Source organism: Mauremys reevesii, linkage group 14, assembly GCF_016161935.1.
Source record: "Mauremys reevesii isolate NIE-2019 linkage group 14, ASM1616193v1, whole genome shotgun sequence".
In the NCBI taxonomy this organism is placed as follows: domain Eukaryota; kingdom Metazoa; phylum Chordata; order Testudines; family Geoemydidae; genus Mauremys; species Mauremys reevesii.
In genome coordinates, this window is record NC_052636.1 from 43,919,576 (window position 1) to 43,944,046 (window position 24,471).

Sequence of the window (24,471 nt, forward strand, 5' to 3'; positions counted from 1 at the left end):
ATCAGTGGAAAATGACATGCACCAGCCTTGTTATTCCAAATGGAGTTTCCAACACACTTTAATCCAAACACACTGGTTTGATTAAAAAAAAGGAAACAAAATTATTAACTACTGGAAAAAAAGATTTGAAGTGACTACAAGTAATGAGGCATAAATGTCAGAATTGTTTCCAAAAGAAATGCAAAGATAAAACACAAACTAATGTTTAACTTAACAAGCTAAAAGGGATTTAAAATAAATGTTTCTCTCACCATCTGCTGAGACAGGCTGGTTTTCCTTTCAGCCAGGACTCCCCCTAACCTGCCCCTGCCGCCCACATTCAGTTCTCCAGGAGTTGTCATGAGCAGAGGGAAAGGGGGGAGAGAGAGACTCTCATGCATTTTCCTCACCTCTTTTATAATTCAGTCCTTTGTACTAGAAACCACTTCAGTTCCCAGCTGAGTCATGGTGACAGGCTGTCATAGATACAAGCTTCAAGTGTCCCTGTGATGGAATGTAAATGTCATCTTCACACCTTCCCCTTGGTGGAGAATGGCTATTTGACCAGCTGTTTGCCTTGCTGTCTCTGAGGACCGTAAGGTTAGAGTTGCAGCTTTTCAGTAATATACTGTAAAATCTCATCACTTTCCATACAATGTTGCTACACAGTTTAACAGGAGGATATTCAGTAGATTATGTCTTTTCAAATGGTACCTCACAAGCCCTACAGTGATAAATGAAGGGGAGGGGAGGGATCTCCCTTTTATAAACACCCAGCCAGCCAGTGGGCTGTAAAATCCCTGTTGGTGCGAGTTCTCTGCTTGCTTTACCTCTAAAGGGTTAACAAGCCAACAGGGTTTTAAAAAAAAAAAAAAAGTATTGGGCACCTGACCAAAAGAGCCAATGGAAAGGCTAGAACTTTTTTAAATGGTAAAGTAACTTTCCCTTTGTCTGTTGTTCTACGGAGAAGGCGACACGGAGTAGCAATGCTGTGTAAGGCTTGAAGCAGGCATGAAAATTCATCTTCCATACCTAGGAGAAATGATTTGGCTAGGGAATGTTTAGACAGACACAATCAGGTTCATTTTTTATTTTGGCTTTTGGATCTCCTCTACACTATCCCAGATGCTTTTGTTTGCTTGTAAGCTTTAAGCTGAACCCCCAAGAAAGCTATTTTGGGTGCTTACAAAAATTTTCTTTTAAGATCTAGCAGAAGCCTAAGTTCCAGATGTATTGTTTTCCTTTTCAATTTTAATAAAATTGACCTCTTTTAAGAACAGGATTGGATTTTTGGTGTCCTAAGAGGTTTGTGTGTGTTGTTTGATTAGCTGGTAGCCACAGCTAATTTCCTTTGTTTTCTTTCTCAGCTCTTTCCTGGAGGGGAGGTGAAAGGGCTTGAGGGTGCCCCACAGGAAGAATTCTCAAGTGCTCTTTCCTGGGGCCAAGGGTTTTGGGGTTTTTCCTTTGGGTGGTGGCAGCATTTACCAAGCCAAGGTCAGAGAAAAGCTGTAACTTTGGGGGTTTGATACAAGCCTAGAGTGGCACAAATTAATTTGTAGAATCCTGTCGGGCCCCCACTTTCTGCACTCGGAGTGACAGAGTGGGGATTCAGCCCTGACACATACTATGAACAAAATGGATCATAATTTTCTAGAAGAGTGAACATAGGGGAACAGACTAGCACAGTGTCTGTGTGTTCCCAACATATATGTGGGTATTCTAGTCCCTCACAAGCAAGGTGTTTGGCATCTTCAAACACCTGAGGAACCGGTCCTGGGAATTGACTGGTTTATTAACTGACACTGTATGGAATTGAGAGACACTTTATACTGTGGCAAATTGCTGGTACTGTTATTCTGGGTCTCGCGTTTTCTCTTTGGGGAAGGTTCAGGGCGCCACTGCTTGCCTCTGAATCGGTATTTTAATTTCCCCACTAGTGTCCTTGAGGAGGAGTGGAGAGGAGGGACCTGGGCCGCCCTCTTCTCCAGGTCCCAACCCAAGGGCCCTGAGGTTAGTGGTGAACCACTTGAACTGGCGGTTCCTTCCCCTGGGCTACTTCCCTCTCCTGCCCTTCAGCTTGTGGAGGAGCTTCTTGCCCTCCTTCTACACAAGCCAGGTGCCCCATACCTAGGGTCTTTGGATTTCTCAGCCCACTGGAGCACTCCTCCAAACTTTCCTTTTGTCTCTCTTCAAAACTGTTCTCTGCTCCAACTCCTTCAAACTGCTCTCTGCTCCAATGCCCACACTGTCTGATTGAAGCAGGGTTTTATCACCTGACTGACTGCTGGTGCTCTAATTCATCTATAGCAAACTTTCTTCCCTCTGCAGGAATAAGGCTCCCTGCTAACCCTCTCCTGCTGCCCTCTGGCCACGCTGTATCGCACTGTGTACTGAGAACTCCAAGGCTTTTCCATGCCATGTGCTGTGAAGCTTCTGTTTGGGACACAGGAATTAGAAACCACTTGGCAAAAGGAATATAAAGGGCAGCTGCATCATCTCCATTTTGTCTTCAATCCCCCTTCCTACCTCTGGAGCAACTTCTCTACAAACTGAAGGCTTGAACAAAGGTCTGAATAATGTGGATGTGTACCAGAGAGCCTTTCAAGCCAGAAACTCACCAATACTGCTAAGAACCAGCTGTATAGATTTCTGAATGTGTCTGACTGCTTTCCCATTTAACAACTCCCTTTTTCTTTCTTTCTTTTATACTAAACCTTTAGTTTAGATGCTTTCTTGCTTATAAACCTTTAGTTTAGATGCCAATGATTGGCTGGCATCATAGTATTTTGAGTAAGATCCAAACCTATACTGACCTGGTAATGTGGCTGACTCTGGGGTCAGAAGAACACTTTGTTTATGTGAGCAGAGTTTTTAAATAACCTCTCACTGTGCTGGACCTAGGTGCTGATTGGGAGTCAGAGAACTGGGATGCAATAAAGGGGGCCGTGTGATTTCTTTTTTCAGTTTCTCGATAACCAGTGTGGGGGATCAGAAGCACAGTTGGTGACTGGTCGGTGTGTTTAACTTCCGTGTTATCCACCAGTTTGGGGAGCCTCTGCTCTCCCTTTTTTAACCTGCCCTGGTCTTGGCATTTTCAGTGAGGACTAGCCCAGGGACACCGGGTCACACCGAGTATTAAAGTTAAATTAATAGAATGTTTTTTATGACAAAGTTTTATGAAATCAATGGAACCCCTTTGTTTTCTTTCATCTGAGCAGGGTTTCCATTTTCCAAACCTGATGTGATCTCCCAGCTGGAACAAGGGGAAGAGCCATGGGTCTCAGACCTGCAGGGTTCAGAGGGAAAACAGACCCTGAGATCTCCCTGCAGAGGTGAGGAAACATTAAACCAACTCTGAGTGTGAAAGTGCCTGAAGGAAACATCTGGGATGCTCTACCAAGCCCTTGGGAGGTCTCTCAGTTCATTATTGTTGCCAGCAGGGGTCATATCCTCAGGGTAACTATAGCTCATGGCTTCCCGTAGATTCTAGCAGACACCAGGCAGTAGCTTCCTCCCTTCCCCCTGAGAATTTTGATGTGATTTGAAAGCCAAATTGATACCCTCCTCTCTCCTGTTTTGGGTAAGAGTATGGGGGAGTTCAGTTTGTGATTTTTATTTGACCTCCCTCCAGCACTTAGTTTGTTTTGGCTTTTCACTTTTCAACCCTGTTTGATGTTTCTGTCTTTTTCACAGCAGGTGGTGCAATGGCATGTGAGAAAGAGGAGCAGAATTCTCAGCAGAAAAATGTTCAGCAAGTGGATAAACACAGAGCATTATTGCAAAGATCAAAAAGCAATGTGTCCAGGAGTCATGAGGAGGAAAAGTCCTGTGAGATTCAGCACAGACCAGAGAGAGAACAAGGAAACCAGCTGGGGGTGAAAATGGGTAAACGTATTTCCTCTCAGGGAACTCAGAAGTACCTCAAGGAAACCACAACAAAGCAGGAAATCATTGGAAAGAGAAAAAATACATACACCGTGTGTGGAAAAAACTTATGTGACTACTCAGCCCTTCTTAATTATCAGAGAATCCACACAGGGGACAGGCCCTACAAATGCCGTGAGTGTGGGAAAAGCTTCACTCAAAGATCAAAGCTTTCTAGACATCAGAGAATCCACACAGGGGACAGGCCCTACGAATGCCGTGAGTGTGGGAAAACCTTCAATCGCAGATCAGCCCTTTTTACCCATCAGAGAATCCACACAGGGGACAGGCCCTACGAATGCCGTGAGTGTGGGAAAACCTTCATTTACAGATCAGGCCTTTCTCAGCATCAGAGAATCCACACAGGGGAGAGGCCCTTTGAATGCCGTGAGTGTGGGAAATGCTTCACTAGCAGCTCAAACCTTTCTCAACATCAGAGAATCCACACAGGGGAGAGGCCCTATGAATGCCGTGAGTGCGGGAAAAGCTTCTCTAGCAGCTCAGCCCTTATTCATCATCAGAGAATCCACACAGACGAGAGGCCCTATGAATGCAGTGAGTGTGGGAAAAGCTTCTCTAGGAGATCAGGCCTTTCTCAGCATCAGAGAATCCACACAGGGAAGAGTCCCTATGAATGCCGTGAGTGTGGGAAAACCTTCAATTGCAGCTCAAACCTTATTACTCATCAGAGAATCCACACAGGGGAGAGGCCCTATGAATGCAGTGAGTGTGGGAAAAGCTTCTATAGCAGCTCAGCCCTTTCTAAACATCAGAGAATCCACACAGGGGAGAGGCCCTTTGAATGCCGTGAGTGTGGGAAAAGCTTCACTCACAGCTCTCACCTTAATGGGCATCAGAGAATCCACACAGGAGAGAGGCCGTATGTATGCCGTGAGTGTGGGAAACCTTTCAATCACAGCTCGCACCTTCTTACCCATCTCAGAATTCACACAGGGGAGAGGCCCTACGAATGCCGTGAGTGTGGGAAAAACTTCATTTACCGCCAGCAGCTTATCAGCCATCAGAGAATCCACACAGGTATGAGACCCCATGGAAGCAGTGAGTGTGGGAAACCCTTGTCTTGCCACTGAGCCCATGTGAGCCATCAGAGAATCTGCAAGGGGGATCAACACCACAAACCCTCCAGGGCTATCGATACTTTCATACTTTTCCTGATTCCCACAGAGTAACTTTTAAAAGCTGTTTGAACTGCATGAAGCACCGATATCCCTGAGCTTGGCCAGATGAGTGGCCCATTTTTGCATTTTGCAGTTTGACCTCTTTGAGGTGGACCCATTTGTCCTTTCTATCAACTCCATTGTCCCATGAGTAATTCAAGTGTGTCCTTCCCATAAGAAACAAGGGAGCATCACAGTTATACCATTCCTCCTATTGCAGTTATGGTTAGAGTCACCAATGATACATATTGTATCATTGCCAATTGTTCTCACGTTGCTCTGGGTTGTGCTGAAGAGCAGTTATCATGGGAACTTTTCATATTACATTTAAAAGAGGAGGAGCAGGGGCAGGAAAAAAGTGTCATTTCCGCTTCTGTGATACTGGAAGGAGATGTAAAAAGTGACAGAGTCCTGTGGCACCTTATAGACTAAAAAATGTTTTGGAGCATAAGCAATATACCAAAACCTACAGGATAACACTTCAGTCTCCCTGGACACACAATCGCAGATTTAAAAATAGCCATCCTGCAGCAAAAAAACTTCAGACCCAGACTTCAAAGAGAAACTGCTGAGTTTCAGTTTATTTGCAGATTTGACACCATCAGCTCAGGATTCAACAAAGACTGTGCCTGGCTCGCCAGCTACAGAGGCAGTTTCTCCTCCCTTGGTGTTCACACCTCCTCTGCTATAAGAGCCTCATCCTCCCTGATTGAACTAACCTTGTTATCTCTAGACTGGTTCTCGCTTGCATATTTATACACCCCTCTGGAAATTTCCACTCCATGCATCTGACGAAGTGGGGATTCATCCACGAAAGCTTATGCGCCAATACGTCTGTTAGTCTACAAGGTGCCACAGGACTCTCTGTCACGTTGTACAGATCTGGACTAACACAGCTACCCCTCTGATACTTGAAAGGAGATGGGGTGACTCAGAGATTCTCTCCTTCCCCATCACGGCAAAACTGTTACCTTTCGACTGAGCCAGGCAGAGTTTATTGTCATCACATTCTACCCCTCCACTTCTCAAAGTGTCATGTGATGAAGTGTTCTCAGTTGTCTGTGCTTGGAGATGATGCTTTGACTTATTTAATCCTGAACCAGAGTTGCTGTGACTCGAGATGAAAGTATCAAAGGCCTGGAAGGGGAATTCAAATGGATCCTAAATACAGTGTCATCATTTAGAGTTTAAATCCCAGGTTCCATCTATTGGTAAAGCCAATTCTGGCAAGGTAGCTGTTTTTTCCTCCATTATGGGGATGCTGGGATACTAAACATGTTGTAAATAACATAACTGACTATGGAGACAGTGCTGAGCGAAGCAGATTTGAATGGATCAGAGGATAATGTGATGGGAGAATCTCTTGTCCTGATTCTAAATAATGAGATGTAACCTGCTCTGGAATTTCAATTTACACTTTCATTGTCATGTATTCTATCTCTCTGTGATCTGGGTTTCTATCTTTCTTGATGGCTGTGTGGTCGCACAATTAGATATTAGTTCAGCTCAGATTTATTGGAGAATTTAAGACAAATGACCATTTGCTAAAGTCATCATTTCTCCCTTCAGCTTTGCTTTTTCCCCATATCTCCATGATGACTTGGAGACAATTCCAGTGCAGTTCTGTCAACAGGAGAGAACTCTCCAGTTTACTGGCCATGGTAACAAAGACACAGCAGTGATTTAAAATCTCCATTCGGAAATGGTGAACAGCAGACCCCCCACTAACTGAGGGAAGTGCATATGAGCACAGTGTAGTTCAGTTACTTAAATCAATATTGTCTCAGATGGCTATGTTGGCAGGAGAAGCTCTCCTGCTGTTGTAGCGCTATCTACACAGGGGATTAGAGCTGTGTAACTACGTTGTTCAGCTGTGTTGATTTTTCACACCCCTGAGCAATAATTATACCGATAAATGTCTGTAGTGAAGACCAGACAGTTTTCTCTTGTGTTTTATGCATTTACATCACTTCTCCCTTACCTCCTACTTCTTGGAAAGATTTAAAGTGTGAAAAGAGAGGTATTTTTCCTCATGATGCAAACATTCCCACATAGGAGACGCCTTCCACCAACACGCATGGCAGAAGAACCAGAGATATATGAACTCTCAGAAGGGTTGGGACAAACCACAACTTGAGCCATGGTTCAGTTGTTGGCAATGGGGATTAAAAGAAAACTAACATATACGACAAGGATTTGTGATCTTTGAATATATTACTGTTACTAGTGAAAATGAAATTATAGGTGAAGTTATTGGTTAAAGAGTAAGACACTAATTGTTTGATAATCTGAATTATTTTGGAAAACTGAAAGTTGTCTGGTTTTTTTCTTTTTTTAGTCATACAGGAAATGATGGCTAATCTTCAAAAGTTAATTTGATTTAATTTACCCCCTGTAGTGTAAGGAGTTCTGGTAGAAAACCTCACTCCAAAGGTTGGGGTGGGAGAATAGTTGTTAGCGTGTAGAAGAGAATATTGGGCCTGTATAGATTTTATTTTTTTGTAAATTTCAAATAGAGCATATTTTACTGAACTTCAAAGTCAATTTCTATTAAAGGAAAACTACTCGAGGAGACAATTTGTATAAGTTTTTACCCTGTAAACGGGTTGACTGACCCCTGCGGCGCCTCCTGCTGGTTACTCTGGGAATTAGCTTTGTTCAGCACCGGAGCGCCCTCTGCAGGCTGGTGATCCACCTGTTCTCAGGCCCCCGTGTCCCTCCCTGGACCCGGTGCCCCTTTTCTCCAGGGTGCTGCTCCCTGGCAGTAACCCCTTTTCGCTCTGGGCTTCCCCTTTTGTCTCAGGGAACCCCCACCCTCTATCCCTACCTTGCCTCAGTATGTGGCTACTGTCAGTCATTGTTTAGCCCCACACCCTGGGGCAGACTGCAGTATCAGCCTACTCATCATTGGCAGGGTTGGGTTTGGACCTGCTGCTTTGGCCTACCCCTGGGCTGCCCTCTGCAACCCCCAGTACCCGTTGGCCTTGTGCTAGGCCGCAGCCTGGGGCTTTCCTGGCTAGAGCTCCTCAGCCTTTCCCCGGCCCTGCTTCACCCTAGGTACTTATCTCAGCTCCTAAGCAGCCAGGCCCATCTCCCTCTGAAGGCAGAGAGAGACTGTCTGTGCTTCTGGCTTCCCTGGCCTTCTTATAAGGCCCTGGGCTCAGTTTGGGGCGTGGCCCCAGCTGCAGCCACTTCCCCCAATCAGCCCAGCCTAAAGGCTGTTTTCTTGAGCCTCAGCCCCTTCCCAGGGCTATTTTTAACCCCTTCAGGGCTGGAGGAGGGGTCCACCCTGCTACATACCCACTTACACTGTAAGGGTCACTGACTTCCCCACTTCTCTAATTTGCAAAGGAAAGGCCTGACATCTGTCATAGGATGTGTCCAGCAGGTAGGAAACTGCAGTTGTCAACCATCAATACCAAGGAAAAGGCTGAAGTCCACTGCCTTTCATATCAAAAAGCCATCTAAAGGCTGGTCTACACTGAAAAGCTATGTTGACAGGGGTGTGAAAAATCCACTCCTCTGAGAGAAGTAGTTCATGTGAGCTGAGCCCCAGTGTAGACAGTGTTAGGTTGTCAGAAGAATATTTCCAGTGTTTGAAGGGTAGACACAGCTTTAGACAGGTTGATCCCCTCTGGGAAGCGAGTCATGACATCAATTCCAATTTTGACCCATCTCCCTGTAGGTGAGAGAGCGGCTAGTATGAAGGGCTGAGCCAGGTATCCAATCACCTGGTTCAACTGAGGGAAAAGCTCTTAGTGCCCATCAGTCCAAAGACTGAGGGAAATGGAGAGTTCCAACCATTGTCATTTTAGTATTTTATTGTTCCTCTCTCTGTTTTTTGTGCTGGCCTTTCTGTTATATCAGAGTGTGGCTGTATAGCTCAGTGTATGTGTGATAAATGCTCTTTGGTGCCAGTTGGCAAAGAGGTCAGAGTAATTCACAAGAAACTCCTGTCTCAGACCCGACAAACTCATCCCACCTAATGCACTGATTTTTTATATTTATCCAGGAGGCATAGCAGTGAGATCTGTACTGAAACCTTGTAAATTATTGTTACTCCTGATCACTTCAAGAGGTGGGTATGAGTCCTGTTGAAGGAGTAATGTAAGTATATGGAACATTCTGCCCATATAGTATTGTCATGAAAGTGAGTCACCCCAATCACAGGTCTTGTTGGGGACGGCCCATTCAAGTGGGAGGGAATTGTCACCCGTCCCTTGCTAGCCAGTTATGCGATGTATTGCTGCATTGTCAGCCTTTGCACCAGCCCAGAAAAGCCAATGGAAAACTATCAAAGACAAATTATAGACATCGAAACCCTGTGGAAGTGAAAAGGACAATATGACAATGAGGAAATGGTCCTTCCTGTGAATATACACAAAAGACTGATTCAGTTTATGACAGGGTGGAGAGAAACACTCTGGGTCCATTCACCAAGGAGATCACTAATGACCAGTGGTGCTTCAAGAAAGGCAGAGGCCTGGCTCCTAGGGACTAGCAATCACTGCAATAGACTGTCACCTCACACGTCAGTCTACTTAGATAGGGAAGAGAGCTATTAAAGTGTAGGTTGCATTTTGTGATTTTGTTTTGTTGGTAATGGTTGGTTTCCATCACTCACATTTGTTTCTTTTTAAAACTCTGTCCCGTGGTAAAGAAATTTTTGTTTGTTCGATAACTGTGCTCAAGTGCTGTGTGTGATACCAGTAAAACTGGTAACCTGGGATGTACCATTGCTTTGGGCAGAGAGGATCTGGGATTTTTCTGAGCCCTGGTCTAACCTAGGGGAGGGGATCGATCTAAGTCAGGGGTCTCAAACATGCGGCCCGCGGAGCTCTTCCCTGCGGCCCGCGGAGCTCCCCAGGGCCGCCCAGAGGGGGGGGGCAAAGGGGGCAATTTGCCCCGGGCTCCGCAGGGGCCCCCAAGAGAAAAGCGGAGGCTCCCGCCTCCGCCCCTCTCCTGGAGCCTCAGCGCATCAAGCGCCGAGTCTCCGGCCGAGCCCCTGAGCCCCGCCCCGATCCGAGCCGCGTGGGGAGGGGGCGGGGCTGGGAGCTCCAACGGGGCCTGAGCCCCGCCCCGCTCAGAGTCGCATGGGGAGGGGGCGGGGCTGGGAGCTCCAACGGGCCTCAGCCCCGATCCGAGCCGCGTGGGGAGGGCGGGGCTGGGAGCTCCACGGGGCCTGAGCCCCGCCCGATCCAAGCCGCGTGGGAGGGGCGGGGCTGGGAGTTTCACGGGGCCTGAGCCCCGCCCGATCCAAGCCGCGTGGGAGGGGCGGGGCTGGGAGCTCTGGGCTGAGCGCTGCGCCGGCGTGGAGCTCACAGCCCGCCTCACCACGCGGCTCTGAGCGGACGAAGCTCAGGCCTCGACGGCGACGCGCCGGGTAAGGGGGAAGCGGAGCCGCCGGGCCGGGCCGGGCCTGGGTGGGAAGCGGGACCCGCCGGGGCTGGGCCGGGCCGGGGGAAGGGAAGCGAGATCCGCCGGGGCCGGGCCGGGCCGGGGGGTGGGGGAGGGAAGCGAGACCCGCCCGGGCCGGGGGTGGGGAGGAAGCGGACCCGCCGGGGCCGGGCCAGGGGAAGGGAAGCGGGACCGGCCGGGCCGGGGGAAGGGAAGCGAGACCCGTCGGGGCCAGGCCGGGGGTTGGGGGAGGGAAGCGAGACCCGCCGGGGCCGGGGTGGGACGCGGGACCGGCCGGGGTGGGGAAAAGAGGGACCCGCCGCCGCCGAAGCGCAGCCCGGTCGGCGGCGGCGGGGGCCCTTCCGTTCGGGACCCGCCGCCTAAGTGCCCCAAAGACCGCGGCGGGCAGGGCCGCCCAGAGGGGGAGCAAAGGGGGCATTTGCCCTGGGCCACAGGCCCCCAAGAGAAAGCGGAGGCTCCGCGCCAAGCCACCAAACAGCTGTTGGTGGCGCTAGCACTTTCCAGGAGGGAGCGGGAGGAGCGGGAGCCGCGCTTAGGGAGGAGGTGGAGAAGAGACAGGGCAGGGGCGGGGCCTCATGGAAGGGGTGGATTGGGGGTGGGGCCGGGGGCAGCAAGGGGGCGTGTCAGTGATGCGGCCCTCGGGCCAATGCACTAGTCCTCATGCGGCCCTCTGGGTCATTTGAGTTTGAGACCCCTGATCTAAGTTATGCAACTTCAGCTACATGAATAACGTAGCTGAAGTCGATATACTTAGATCGACTTACTGTGGTGTCTTCGTCGCGGTGAGTCGACTGCTGCAGCTCCCCCGTAGACTCTGCCTGCGCCTCTCACTGAGCTGGAATACAGTCGAGGGGAGAGCACTCGGGGATCGATTTAGTGCATCTACACTAGATGCGATATATCGACCCCCACTAGATCGATCGCTGCCCGCCGATTCGGCAGGTAGTATAGACATACCCCGAGTATCTGGTGATCGGAGCTAGAACCCGGAGGGGGACACATTGAAGGAACTCAGGGGTTAAGGTGTCTCTATTGTCAACTGTCAGGGCTGCTGTGGAGGAGGGTCCTTGAGTGCCTGACAGGCTGGTGAGCTTGGTCGCTAACATCCAGCTGCCAAAAGTCCCTCTTCCTTGTGGCAGGTGGCAACAAGGAGACTCACAGCCCTCAGCACCCTTAGAATGGTCACAATGTGACTCTATGTTGATCCACCTGTCAGATCCACACAGGGAAAGCTCCCTATAGCATAGCTCCCTGACTCAAAATAGCCCTAAAACGCTGCCCTATGAAATCATGGAACATGTGCTCTTCGCTCTGTGAAAGCATGTAAAGAATCCAAGCGCTGGAGAGTTTGGGCCTGTCATAAACAGATAGTTAAGGGTTAATGTCTCTTTTACCTGTAAAGGGTTAAGAAGCTCACTAAACCTGGCTGACACCTGACCAGAGGACCACTAGGGGGACAAGATACTTTCAAATCTTGGTGGTGGGAAGTCTTTTGTTTGTGCTCTTTGTTTTGTTGTTGTTCACTCTTGGGACTAAGAGGGACCAGACGTCCATCCAGGCTCTCCAAATCTTTCTGAATCAGTCTCTCATGTTTCAAACTTGTAAGTAATTAGCCAGGCAAGGCGTGTTAGTTTTATCTTTGTTTTCTCAACTTGTAAATGTCCCTTTTTTTTTGCTGAAATGAGTTTACCTCTGCTTGCTGTAACTTTGAATCTAAGGCTAGAGGGGGTTTCCTCTGGACTATATGAATCTAAGTACCCTGTAAAGTATTTTCCATCCTGATTTTACAGAGATGATTTTTGCCTTTCTTTCTTTAATTAAAAGCTTTATTTTTTAAGAACCTGCTTGATTTTTCCTTGTTTTAAGATCCAAGGGGATTGGGTCTGGACTCACCAGGGATTGGTGAGGGGAAAGGAGGGGAGGGGGAAATGGTTAATTTCTCCTTGTTTTAAGATCCAAGGGGTTTGGATCTGTGTTCACCAGGGAATTGGTGAAGCCTCTCAAGGCTGCCAAGGGAGGAGAAAGTTTTGGGGTAACAGAGTGCCCCAGACACTGACATTCTGGGTGATGGCAGTATACCAGATCTAAGCTAGTAATTAGGCGTAGAAGTGTCCATGCAGGTCCCCCACATTTGTACCTAAAGTTCAAAGTGGGGGGAAAAAACCCTCACATGGTGAGCAGCGGTGTGAATTATTTTTTCTCTCCTTTCTAGCTGCTTAGAAAGCAGCCTGAAGGCAGAGGTTTTAATTTTTTTAACAAGGGTCTTTGTTAAGAGGAGGCTTCAAGCTGTGAGCAAGCAGACAGCAAAAGGAATTTACAAGCTGAATTGTTTTTTCTTTCTGCTTCTTGGGTATAGCTAGTGTGATAGACCCAGGCCAGGTGGGTATAGCAGAAGGCAGATATACTGGCCACTGGATTAACAGTTTTCTGTTCCCTGACTGACCAGAGCAGGGGCTGCACCAGGCTAATGAGAACACCTGACTCTAATTAAGCTGTAAAGAGTCAGGTGAGGCCATTCAGTTAATGTGACCACCTGACTCTAATTAAGGCCCTGCTGATACTATACAAAGGGCTCACTCCAGTCAGGCAGGGGATCCAGGGAGCCAGAGGAGAGGAAGTGCAGCTGAAGGGCTGGTTACTGAAGACACCCCCAAACCATCGTTAAAGGAGCCCTAAGGTAAGGGAGAAGAAGGGAGAAGCAGGAGAGCTGTGGGGAAGTGGCCCAGGGAAATGTAGCAACTCTGGCAGTGAAAGGTTGGCTGCCAACAACTACTACCATTAGGGTCCCTGGGCTGGAACCCGGAGTAGAGGGTGGGCCCGGGTTCCCCCCAACCCACCACTACAGGAACAGCTCCTGGAAGGGGAAGTCAGGTCCCTGTCAGGACAGGAGGCTGAACAGAGACTGTGGGAGTTCTCTCACCAACCTCCTTGCAGCCTATGATGAAAAGGGCTCAGTAGACTAACCCTGGCCCTAGAGAGAGAAGGGCTACGTGGAGGGTCACAGTGAGCCACTGAGGCAGCATAAACCGCCTAGAAGCGCAGGACCCACCGGAGCAGGGTCAGAGCTCTGCCACACTAGTTAGAAAATCTCTGTTAACCAAGCAGCCCTGAGCTGAGTGCATCTCAGTCAGTGAGCTGCAGAGGGGTGTGGCCAGCACAAGAAAGCAGAAAAATGAGTACCAAGGAAGCAGTTAAACAGGAACTGGCTAGACTGGACACAGAAGAGAAAGCCAAAGAAGCTGACCACAAAAGAGCTATGGAGATGAAACAAAAAGAGATGGAGACGGGAGAAAAAGAGATGGAAGAGAGAGAAAGCATGAATTGGACTTAGCAAAGGCTAAGCAGGATGGACCAGCCAACCCTAACAACCCTTCTCCAGGCACTGTTTCCCATCCCAGAAAATTTCCCACCTACAAGACAGGTGATGATACTGAGGCCTTCTTGGAAAATTTTGAAAGGGCCTGCCTTGGGTACAGCATCTCTGCAGACCAGTACATGATAGAGCTGAGGCCACAGCTCAGTGGACCCTTAGCAGAGATGGCAGCTGAAATGCCTAAGGAACACATAAACTATTATAATCTTTTTCAAACCAAGGCCAGAATCAGAATAGGGCTAACACCTGAGCATGCCCATCGGCGGTTCAGAGCTCTAAGGTGGAAACCAGATGTGTCATTTACCCGACACGCCTACCACATTGGAAAGAATTGGGAGGCCTGGATATCAGGAGCAAATGCTAAAAATCTGGAAGAGCTGGCCTTCCTAATGCAAATGGAGCAGTTCTTAGAGGGTGTTCCTGAGGAAACAGAAAGGTACATCCTAGATGGGAAGCCCAAAACTGTAACCGAGGCGGGGGAGATTGGAGCCAGATGGGTGGAAGTGGTAGAAAAGAAAAAAAACTACTAGCAAGGGGAGCGAATATCAGTGGGGGCAAACCGAAAATAAACCCTATCACCGGAGGCAACCCAAGATCCCACCCACAACCCAAGGAAAGCCCCAGACACCCTATTGTCCCACCTCACCAGTCTCCAGCAACTCACCTCAGCCTAATGACCAGTCAGCTGGGCGATGTTTTAAATGTAATGAACTGGGACATATAAAGGCCAACTGCCCCAAGAACCCCAACCAAGTACAGTTCGTTACACCACCACCACACCAAAGATCCCCAGGCCCAGATGCCTCTCAAATACCCTCGGAGCGAAGGGAAACCTTGAGAGTGGGCGGGAAGAAGGTTATCGCGTGGAGCGACACCGAGGCACAAGTGTCAGCTATCCACCAATCCTTAGTGAACCCCAAATTCATCAACCTAGAGGCCCAAGTGACAATTCACCCATTCATGTCAAAATCTTTAAACTTGCCTGCAGCTGAATTGCCTGTCCAGTGATGTCAGGAATGTGGACTTTTGCAGTCTATGACAATTATCCCATCCCCATGCTACTGGGGGAAGTCTTGGCCAACCAGGTGAAGCTGGCCAAGAGGTGGAATGGTCATACGCGGCCAGGCCAAGCAAGCTTCCACTCCCACCCCTGTTCCTGAGCCATCCACAAGGGCCCCGTCTGTGTTACCAGAGACCCAGACAGAGGCGGTGGAACTGGATCCCCTACCAACGACTGCAACAGCCATAGTACATCCAGTCCCAGAACCGGAACTGGAAAAGCAACCAGCACCAGAACCATTGCCAACACTGACGCCAGCGCTTGCAAACCCATCTACAACTCCAATGCCAGAGGGCACCAGCGGGCCTGAACTGGCAGAAACAGCAGACAACCCTACCCAAGAGGCTGAGCCAGAGCCTGAAATATCTCAAAGTGCACCAGCGGAAAGCGGTTCTCAATCAACGAAAACAACCCCATCACCTACATCGCTTCCAGAGGGACCAAGCCCAAGTCCACAGTCTAAGAAGGAACTGGTGTCTCCAGCCTCAAGAGAGTTCCAGGCTGAGCAGGAAGCAGATGACAGCCTCAAGAAAGCTTGGGCGGTGGCACGGAGCACCCCACCGCCTCTCAGGTCTTCTAACTGATCCCATTTTGTCGTAGAACAAGGACTTTTATACAAGGAGACTCTTTCTGGTGGACACCAGGAAGACTGGCATCCTCAAAAACAGTTGGTAGTTCCAACTAAGTACCGGGTAAAGCTCTTAAGCTTAGCCCATGATCATCCCAGTGGCCATTCTGAGGTGAACAGAACCAAAGACAGGTTGGGGAAGTCCTTCCACTGGGAGGGAATGGGCAAGGACGTTGCTAATTATGTCCGGTCTTGTGAGGTGTGCCAAAGAGTGGGAAAGCCCCAAGACCAGATCAAAGCCCCTCTCCAGCCACTCCCCATAATTGAGGTCCCATTTCAGCGAGTAGCTGTGGATATTCTGGGTCCTTTCCCAAAAAAGACCCCCAGAGGAAAGCAGTACATACTGACTTTCATGGATTTTGCTACCCAATGGCCGGAAGCAGTAGCTCTAAGCAACACCAAGGCTAAAACTGTGTGCCGGGACCTAGCAGACATTTTTGCCAGGGTAGGTTGGCTCTCCAACATCCTTACAGATTCGGGAACTAATTTCCTGGCAGAGATCATGAAAAATCTGTGGGAAGCACATGGGGTGAATCACTTGGTTCTTCTTCGAGTGATTGCTCATATCCATTCCAGTTAGGTGTGCGCACGCCGCGTGCACGTTTGTCGGAAGATTTTACCCTAGCAACCCCAGTGGGTCGGCTGAGCGCCCCCTGGAGTGGCGCCATAACGGCACCGCATATTTACCTCAGCCGACCCACCCGACCCTCAGTTCCTTCTTACCGCCCGTGTCGGTCGTTGGAACAGTGGAGTGCAGCTTGCCTGACCTCTGCTTCCCTAGCTTCCTCATAGTTCTTTCTCTAAAAATTGTACATAGTTGTTATCTTAGTCTTAGGTTTTCTTGTTTTTGGTAGTTTTTAGCCAGTTTAGTGTTAGATAGTTAGCGGGTTCAGGGATTAGCCCCCACCCGCACCCGGGACCGGAGCGCATGCCCGGCTCCCCGGGTTTCAAGCCGTGTTCGGCCTGCCACAGGCCTATGCCTACAGGGGATCCTCATAGCTCCTGCTTAAAGTGCCTGGGAGAGTCGCACTTGTCTTCTAAGTGCCCGATTTGCAAGGCTTTCAAGCCTCGCACAAAGAGGGAAAGAGACATTAGGCTTAAACAACTCCTCATGGAGGCAGCCTTAACCCCTCCGGCTCCAGCACCGCCCGCCGCCCCTCTAGACTCTCGCAGTCCCGCCACGGCGCCGGGCCACTTTTCAGTGCAGCAACCAAGAGTGCCATCGGCACTGAAATCCGCCCAGGGACGTGCTCTCTGGCCAAAGGCGAAGAAAGGGAAGGCCGCTGCCTCTTCGGCACCGCCTGCTCCCAAGCACCAGAGCGCGCCCCGACCGGACCGCCCGGCACCGAAACCTGCCGCAGCACTGGCTCCTCCGGCGCAGACACTTCTGCCGGCACCGTTGACTCCGGCCGCCCAGAGGCCGTCGAGTCCGGCACCTGTGACCTCTGGCCGCGGTTGAGATCCAACTGCCGTCGACTCCGGAGACCTTCGCAGCGGCGCGAGACCTTATTGCGTTGACAGACCCGGCTGTGCCTCCGCCCCCGGCGCCGCCGGTGCGGGCGCCCCGTTCCATGGGCAAGCCGTCAATGCTCAAGCCGCCTGCCGGCACCGAGTCCAACCGGCACCGATCCCGCTCCCGGTCTCACCAGCGCTCACGGTCCCAACGCCGATCTCACTCCGGGCACCGCTCGCAGCGCTGCTCGCAGTCCTGGCACCGCTCGACTACGCGGCACCGGTCCGACTCACGGCACAGGTCTTTCTCCCGATCTCCGACTCGTCGCTCCCGGCACCGTTCCGGATCGCGGTACCGCTACGGCCGCCGCTACTCACGAAGCCGCTCCCCGCACCGAGCATGGAGATCCTGGTTGACCTCCCGGCACCGCGCTGGTCAGAGGTCCCGTTCTCACTCCCGCTCTCACTGTTGGGATGCCTCCCGGCACCGGTCGCTGCAGAGGCGGGAAACGCAATCCATAGGCACTTCGGCACAGGGGTTATCCGCTCCTCCCTGGCCCTCCAGGCACGCGTCAGCCTCTTCACATGCTGACAGCTACTACGTCGACGAACATGACCCTCAGGTCCCTTCGGGAGTCTTCCAGCAGTCCCACTATGTGGACCAGGACCCTCATCACTGGGGTTATTGGACCCCTTGGGCCTACCACCAAGCCCAAGGTGCTCCTGTGCCTACCACGCGCACCGTACCACACGAGCCGCGCCTCCCAGAGGCTACGATAAGCCGCCCCCCAGTTGACACTGAGGTACCATCATTCGTAGAGGAAGGTAATCAGCCTGCCCAGGAACCTTCCCAGGAACAGGAACCTTCCCAGGTCCCAGACGCTGAGCAGGATACCATCATGCCCGGGATTTTTCTTCTTCCTCCTCCCCGGATGAGGCAGTGGCGGGGTCGTCGTCTGCAGGTCCCCCGCCTATTGACTTACAGGCACACCAAGAGCTTCTTCGCTGGGTGGCCTTGCGAATGGACCTACAGGTTGAGGAGGTATCGGAAGTGGACGACCCGACAGTGACCATTTTGTCAGCGGACGCCCCAACCTGCATCACCCTCCCTTTCATTAAGACTATCCAGGTGACTGCTGATAGCTTATGGCAGACTCCGTCCTCTATTGCGCCCACAGCCAGGGGGGTGGAACGCAAGTACATGGTCCCTTCCAAGGGATATGAGTATTTGTATGTGCACCCTATCCCCTCGTCGTTGGTGGTCCAATCTGTCAACGATAAAGAGCGCCATGGCCAGCAAGGCCCCGCTCCTAAATCAAAGGAAGCCAGGAGAATGGACTTGCTTGGTCGCAAGGTCTACTCTGCTGGTGCCCTGCAGATCCGAGTGGCCAACCAGCAGGCCTTGCTGAGCCGTTACGGGCATGACACTTGGGCTGAGGTAGAGAAGTACAAAGAGCTCCTACCTCAGGACTCAAGACAGGAGTTCGCAGCCTTTGTAGAGGAAGGTAAAAAGGTAGCGCGCACTTCGTTACAAGCCTCCTTGGACGCAGCTGACTCGGGGGCAGGTACTATAGCCTTGGGCGTTACCATGCGCCGGATCTCTTGGCTCCAGAGTTCAACGCTTCCCCCTGAAGTACAGTACACCATTCAGGACCTTCCTTTTGACTCTAAGGCTCTGTTCTCCGAAAAGACGGACTCTAGGCTCCAGAACCTAAAGGACAATAGAGTCATTATCCGTACTTTGGGGATGCATACCCCTGTAACCCAGAGGCGTCCGTTCCGCCCCCAGCTTAACCGGCCTTACTATATGCCTCACTACAGACAGGACTCTGGTCGGCGACGGGGTCGCGGAGGACATAGACGGCAACCTGGCCACTAACCGTCCCAGGGGCGGGCCCCTTCTAAACCAGCAGGGCCTAAACCGTCCTTTTGAAGATGCGCCCGGGGACGGCATACCAGATCTTTCTCTAGATCCCTCCCTGCCTTTTTCCAACCGTTTTTCCCATTTCCTCCCGGCGTGGGCCCAGCTGACCACCGATGCCTGGGTCCTAAGCACTGTGGAACGTGGTTACCAACTCCAATTCGTTTCACCCCCACCTTCCCACCCTCCTTCCCGGTCCCTCTTCAGGGACCCCTCTCACGAGCAACTCCTCTTACAAGAGGTGCACTCGCTCCTCGCTATCGGAGCAGTAGAGAGAGTTCCGGAGAGGGAGAGGGGCAAGGGGTTTTATTCCCATTATTTTTTGATCCCCAAGTCCAAAGGGGGCCTCCAACCCATCCTCGACCTGCGAGACCTCAACAAATACATGCTGAAGTTGAAGTTCTGCATGGTATCTCTGGGGACCATTATCCCTACATTGGATCCGGGAGACTGGTATGTCCTCGATATGAAGGACGCTTATTTTCATATCGCCATCTTTCCACCACACAGGCGTTTCCTCCGATTTACAATCACTCACCTTCACTTCCAGTTTGCGGTCCTCCACTTCGGTCTATCCACGGCCCCAAGGGTGTTTACGAAGTGCATGGCCGTTGTCGCCGCCCACCTCCGTCGGCGTGGCATCTGCGTTTTTCCCTACCTAGACGACTGGCTCATCGGGGGGACTCGCAGACCACAGTCCAGCAACATGTCACAGTGATCAAAGACTTGTTCACACGTCTGGGCCTGGTTCTCAACGTAGAAAAGTCCACCTTAGTACCAACTCAGAGGTTGGACTTTATTGGCGCGACCCTGGACTCATCACTAGCCAGAGCCTACCTTCCTCAGCTACGATTCCAGGCCCTTACACAGCTAATTCGCGCCCTTCAGACCTCTCGTATGTCCTCGGCCCGCGCTTGTCTCCAGCTCCTCGGTCACATGGCGGCTTGCATGCAAGTAATTCTGTTTGCCAGGCTCCGCCTCCGCCCCCTCCAGCTGTGGCTCAACTCGCTATACCGTCTGCACAGGGACCCTCTGGATACCCTGCTCACCATTCCAACGAGCCTCCTTCAATCCCTGAACTGGTGGCTGGCCCCATCACTCGTATGTGCAGGGGTCCCATTCCATCCTCCTCAACCTTCCCTTTCCCTGATGACAGACGCCTCATCCCTCGGATGGGGGGCTCATCTCAGCCATCTTCGTACTCAGGGCCTTTGGTCGGTGCAGGAGTTGAACCTGCACATCAACGTGAGGGAGCTGCGTGCAGTGCGCCTGGCATGCCAGACGTTCCAAGCTCGCCTCTGCGGCCGTTGTGTCTCAGTCTTTACGGACAACACAACGGCCATGTACTATATCAACAAGCAAGGCGGGACCCGCTCTCCCCACCTCTGCCACGAGGCGATGCTACTGGGGGAATTCTGCATAGCCCACTTGATACATCTGGTGGCGTCGTTCCTTCCCGGCGTCAAGAACACCGTCGCGGATCGCCTGAGCAGATCCTTTCTCTGCCACGAGTGGTCGCTGAGAGTGGACATCGCTCATGCCATTTTCCAACAGTGGGGATTTCCCCATGTAGACCTGTTTGCATCCCGATCAAACCGCAAATGCCAAGAGTTTTGCTCCTTTCAAGGCCTGTCACCGGGCTCTCTGTCAGACGCGTTTCTCCTTCCATGGACTCGTCATCTGTTCTACGCCTTTCCCCCGTTCCCCCTCATACACAGAGTCCTGCTGAAGCTCTGACGGGACAAAGCATGTCTCATCTTAATTGCGCCAGCGTGGCCCAGACAACACTGGTTCACCACGCTGCTCCGTCTGTCAGTAGCCAGCCCAATTCCTCTGCCACTTCACCCGGATCTTATAACCCAAGATCACGGCACTCTCCGTCACCCAGACCTGACGGCCCTCCACCTCACGACGTGGCTCCTGAGTGGCTAGACCAGTCGGAATTGCGCTGCTCTGCCCCCGTGCAGCATGTTTTATTGAGCAGCAGAAAGCCTTCCACTCGATCTACCTACCTGGCCAAGTGGAAGCGCTTCGCTTGCTGGGCTCACGCGCACGACACTATTCCTTCAGAGCTTCCACTTCTGATGGTCCTTGACTATCTCTGGTCGCTAAAACAGCAAGGTCTTGCACTGTCCTCTATGAAGGTGCACTTAGCGGCCATCTCCGCTTTTCACCCCGGTGAGGGGGGATATACGCTGTTCTCTCATCCGTTGACTACCCGTTTCAGAAAGGGCCTTGACCGTCTCTACCCCCAGGTGCGTCATCCGACTCCTACCTGGGACCTCAATCTGGTCCTCAACAGGCTCATGTTCCCACCCTTTGAGCCGCTGGCTACCTGTTCCTTGCTGTACATGTCATGGAAGACCGTTTTTCTGGTGGCTATCACATCAGCTAGACGGGTCTCTGAGCTCAGAGCGCTCACGGTGGACCCACCGTACACCGTTTTTCATAAGGACAAGGTGCAGCTACGTCCGCATCCAGCGTTCCTCCCGAAGATAGTGTCCGCGTTCCACAATAACCAAGACATCTTCCTTCCGGTCTTCTTTCCAAAACCTCATGCATCCTCATGAGAGCAACGACTTCACTCCCTGGATGTTCGAAGGGCGTTGGCTTTCTATGTTGATCGGACAAGACCATTCCGCAAATCCTCTCAACTCTTTGTGGCAATTGCTGACCGAATGCGAGGTCTTCCTGTCTCGTTGCAGCGAATCTCCTCATGGCTCACAGAGTGCATACGCACCTGTTATAACTTGGCGAATGTCCCTTTGGGCCATCTCACCGCCCACTCTACCAGGGCCCAGGCGTCTTCTGCTGCCTTTCTGGCACACGTACCGATACAAGAAATATGCCGAGCAGCGACCTGGTCGTCGGTTCATACTTTCGCCTCTCACTATGCTCTGGTCCAACAATTGAGAGAGGACGCAGCCTTTGGCTCTGCGGTCCTGCATTCCGCCACGTCTCACTCCGACCCCTCCGCCTAGGTAAGGCTTGGGAATCACCTAACTGGAATGGATATGAGCAATCACTCGAAGAAGAAGAAAAAATGGTTACTTACCTTTGTAACTGTTGTTCTAAGTAACCATTTTTTCTGCGGTGTTGGAATCTCCCTGCTCACGTTTTAAGTGAACAAAAGATGGGTGCTGGCATTCTGAGACCCTCAAAATCCTGCCCTGGGGGCCAGACAGCTAAGCAACCAGCATCCACAACCTCTACCATGATAGCATCCTGTCTGGCAACAACTCACTTATCAATAGCTGGGGTCTGAAATCCTCATTTCTTTGTTGTTCTAGCACTGTAGTCTCCACTTTCATATTGCCTGTCTTTATAATCTCTGTCTGGTTCTGTGATTGTTTCTGTCTGCTGTATAATTAATTTGTTGGGTGTAAAGCAATTCAGGTGGTGGGGTATAACTGGTTAGATAATCATGTTACAATATGTTGGGATTGGTTAGTTACATTTCAGTAAAATGATTGGTTAAGGTATAGCTAAGCAGAACTCCAGTTTTACTATATAGTCTGCAGTCAATCAGGAAGCAATGGGGAGAATGGGAATGGGAGTAGGGGAATTGGAGTTATGTTTTGCTAAGGGGGGAATGGGAACAGGGACACTGACAAGCCTCTGCGGTGTCAGAGCTAGGAAGGGCGATACCGAGGAAGGAAATTGGCATCATTGCTTGCTGGAAGTTTACTCCAATAAACATTGAATTGTTTGCACCTCTTGAACTGCGGGTATTGCTGCTCTCAGGTCATGCGAGAAGGACCAGGGAATGGGAGCGTGATGGGATAAACCCTCTAAGAAGTACGTCTTTCAGGGTGTGAAAAACCCTGGAATCAGTATAATTAAGCTGCCCTAAGCCGTGGTTAGATAGTGCTAAATGAAAGGACAGATTGTTCTGTCAATGTAGCCATTATAGGGATGGAAAACCCCTCCACTCACTGTAGCAACTGTCTACTCCACAGTGCTGTAGCAGTGTCACAGCAACATTTTAAGTGTAGACAGCCTCAGAGTGAGACCAGGTCTGGCTCTGTGAATGCTCAGGCACTACAACAAGAGCAGTGACAATACACTAATGCTTCCGTAGTTGGCAGGATTCAAACTTGCCTGGGGAGACCCCAATGGATTTCTAGTCCATCGCCTTAACCACTCAGCCACAACTACTTGGTGTATAGGTGCTTCACTACACAATGATTCTGTTCTCACTGAATTGTCACTTCATATTGCTCAGACCAGCTCCCCCAGCACACTCCTGGCTGTGCATTAGTGTAGGTGTGTCCATGGCTGAACAACAAGAGTTCCTGCCCATTTCCCTTCCGGCTGGAGCATGATTAGAGTGTGTTTGTGGTTAACAACATTGCTATAGATTGTTGTTCATTCCCCACACTGACAATTCAGACCGTCCCATTCCTATTCGAATCTCCACCAGATCATGCCAATAGCCGGAGTCAGGATTTCTCTGGGGCACTGAAATGTTTCAGGGGGTTGGTGCATGAACTCAGCCTTGCATCCATCCCTGATGTTTCATGGACTAACAACAGCAGCGTAAAGAAAGAGCTGATCCAATATCTCACTGTCAGAGGTGAAGGTGGCCTCGTCCCATCTGCATGACCATTGCCATTGCAGGAGAGAAGGTTTCAATGGAATCGAATGCCCTGGCTCAGACAAGAGACACAGGGAGGTTTTGCTGTTCATGGATCTGTGCAAGGGAAATTGTGTCTCTGTGTGAAATTGAGGAGGGAAATGAAACGTCCACATGGTGGCCCAATGCCCTAAGGAATGTGGGCGATGGACTCCGGCAGGGAAATGATTTCACAGGATCAATGTATTGCCCTGATTAAAAGCTATGGCTAAAAGGCAGCCACTGTTGTTAGTACCTGAACCTGTGTAGGGACACCCGAGTGTGTATCAAGTCCACTGCCGTAACCAGGGGGTAGTCGATTATTTTATCAAGATTCAAATTTCTTGGTCAAGGTATAGTCAATGTATAGACGCCAGAGAAAATAATACACTGATAAGAAGAAGAATATAGAAATATTTTGCATTCACTATGGGCATAACTATGATAATTGTTTTGTGTTTCACTCTTTATTATGACACCACCTTCCTTCCCTTTAGACTTCTAGTTTACCAAGGGTAAAACTAAACATTTCTTCAGATACCAGGGAGTGTTTGTGTTCATTCCTGCTAGCTACACAGGGATTTGATGTAGCTGCTTTCAATCCTCCGGCTCTGCCGAGATAAGTAACATTTCAGGCTGTCTCTAAACTGAAGGAGGGAGATCATTTTTTGACAGGTTACGCCTCCTCTTAAAGGTGTTTGTCTTGCAGCCTTGGTTCCCAGGTCTCTCCGGAGGGAAGAAAGTTTCTGTGCAAAATACCAAAACTTTTAACAGAGCGGAGGGAAAGGCAACGGCCACATGATGAGGCCAATATGTACCACAACATGATTCTTTTATGTGGGATGACTCTGAACACTGACTGATCTGCACTCTCTTGTGTTTGAAGAGATGTTGAGTTTTGCACTTGGGAACCTATAAGGCTG

The 24,471-nt window shown here is 50.5% G+C and overlaps 1 pseudogene; it reads left to right on the forward strand.

Annotated features, from left to right (window-relative positions):
* The first annotated feature begins 4,028 nt into the window (after nt 1–4,028).
* The window catches only part of LOC120381757, a 194,041-nt pseudogene continuing 173,598 nt past the window's right edge, over nt 4,029–24,471 (forward strand).